Raw genomic sequence first — 2,500 nt, forward strand, 5'->3', positions numbered from 1 at the left:
ATATATATATATATATATATATATATACACATATATATATAGAAACAAATATATATATATATATAAATATATATATATATATATATATATATATATATATATATATATATATATATGTATAATATATATACATATACATATATATATACATTTATGCATTATATAGCCTATATGTGATATATATATATGCATTACACACACACATGTATATATGTGTATATATATATATATATATATATATATATATATATATATATATATATATATATATATATATGTATATATATAATTTTTTATTCAGGTTATAAGAATGAATAGATGAATGAATAAGAACACGACTATTGTCTACTATAGTCTCTGTAGTAACCATGAGCAGGTTCTTGTCGCTCCAACCTTCTCAATATTTGAAAATCTGCGATTTTAATTCTATTGAGGTTTCTTCTCATATGGGGGTATATATACTTATATATAATGTTGAAAATTACTTACAAACTCTGAATAAAGAGTGTTATAGAAAATCTAGTTATAAGAACACGGCTAAGCTCTATATGTGAAACTACTACTTAGTTGTATATCCTACATATTACTTCCTGATGAACAGAAGAATAAAACTATAAAAATCACACGATAGAAAATAAATTACATAAGAAAAAAAGTAATTGGAGCTTACAATGCTACTTTTTAAACAATTATTAGGTCATTGCAATGGTTACTTAGTAAGAGTTACTTTATCACTATCTTACAATTAACAAATATATCTTCCAGGGTTTGTGAACTCTTGTTATATATGATTGTTCTTTGGTGAACTCTTTACTGTTGTTTTTCTTTTACTATTTCCACGAGCGTTAATATTTGAATATTCTAAAGGGGAGTTTTCCCAGTATTGGGGAAAAGCCACATTAACTTTCACTACAGCCCAACGGACTGCAGTGTCAGTCAGTCCTCTTCCTTTCACTTTTACGTATATATTACGTTTTATACTTCACTATTTTGTAATAGCATAAGCAAATAAATCTAATATTTACGATCTATAATAAGTTAAGTAATAATAATAAGATAAGAAAATGCCAACTTTAATGGGAAATAATGTAAGTAAACAAAAACAAGAATATAAAAACAAAAAACCTTGCTTTTGAATATAGACGGCTAAATATCAGGTTATAACCTTGAATTAAACAAAGAATGAATAGTAAACATGAGGTAGGTAAATAACTCTAGAAATCATGAAAAAATGAATTATCAAATATAAATCATTAGTTATGATCCGTTTACTTCATACACGTATAAACATGCAAATATGTGAGCAATATGATAACATCAGAGGTTGAAAGGTTCTGTTCTGTTACAAGTGTTCCACAGAACAGAGCAATCGAAAGTTATGATTAGAAAATATAAAATATTGCAGACATTGGATTTACTGGTATCAGTGATGGTATCTATATTAAATTTCCAACATAGATATATTAAGAGAAATCCAAAAGAGGTTTGAATGAAGACAGCACAAGTAGGAAAATTGTAACTGGTGAGGAAAAGCTAGTTTTTTACTAATTTTTTTCCGAGTAATAAGTAGTTTAAATAGCACATGGTTTTAATAATTAATAAAAAGCATATACTTATCCTGTAAGGAATTCCACTGAATACAAAAATTGGAAATAAAAAACAATCAAAAGAACTGGACTGTCTTTCGATTACTTCATGAAAATTCATTATATTCGTAACATCATTGTTGTTTCGAGTTACTACAAACATACATAACATACTTAATTTAATGTAAGTGGTGAAGATAACCTCATGCCATAGACAATTATTTATATCATATTACAATACTCATGATACTTCAAATAAACCTAAGTCACAGCGTCGCGATAACTAAAAGACTCTATACAATATCCCAATGCCTCTTAAATTAATCAAAGTCTAAGTATGCGGATCTTGAATTTGATAACCTACCGATTGTACGAGAAACGACGTCCGTAAGGCCACAGGGGTGAATGAAATCTAACCCGAAGCGAGCCAAGTGGCGTACAGCAGGGAACAGGCAAACACGACAGCGTTGGGGGTGTGTATCCGTTCACCTCGCTCGTACGAAGAACACTAAAGGGATTTGCCGTTCATAATGACTATTCCTCTTCTCCGGATCTCCTCCTCCGCTGGATTTCCAGATGGCCTCCACCTGCTGATCCACAACCCCATCTCTATTCACCCCTCACTCCTACTACCTCCAACCCCTGACTATGTTATTACCCCCATTCCATATACCTCCGTCCAGCATCCATGCTCTTCATAATGAAGCCCTTCCCAAACATGCCTAATTTGCATTTGATAGTTAAAATAGGAGGAATTCTTTCATCTAGGTAGTACGTTGTCCAGGGCACCAGCCACCCGTTGAGGTACTACTGCTAAAGAGTTATGGGGTCCTTGGACTGGTCAGCAGTACTACATTTAATCCTTCTCTCTGGTTACGGTTCACGTTCCCATTGCCTATACAAACACCGAATAG

At 31.2% G+C, this 2,500-nt stretch overlaps 1 protein-coding gene across 2 annotated transcripts in view; it reads right to left on the bottom strand.

The window, feature by feature from the left end:
- The window catches only part of LOC137627732 (serine protease inhibitor dipetalogastin-like), a 129,290-nt gene that overhangs the window by 54,822 nt on the left and 71,968 nt on the right, over nt 1-2,500 (bottom strand). Inside the window, exon 1 of one of the 2 annotated variants that reach the window (XM_068359007.1) lies at nt 1,951-2,099. The exons of the other annotated variant lie outside the window; for it this stretch is intronic. The gene's annotated coding sequence lies outside the window, so the exon portion shown is untranslated. Of the gene's footprint in view, nt 1-1,950; nt 2,100-2,500 lie in introns of those variants that run through there. 2 annotated transcript variants of the gene reach the window in all.

The sequence above is a fragment of the Palaemon carinicauda genome, chromosome 35 (assembly GCF_036898095.1).
Source record: "Palaemon carinicauda isolate YSFRI2023 chromosome 35, ASM3689809v2, whole genome shotgun sequence".
Taxonomy (NCBI): domain Eukaryota; kingdom Metazoa; phylum Arthropoda; class Malacostraca; order Decapoda; family Palaemonidae; genus Palaemon; species Palaemon carinicauda.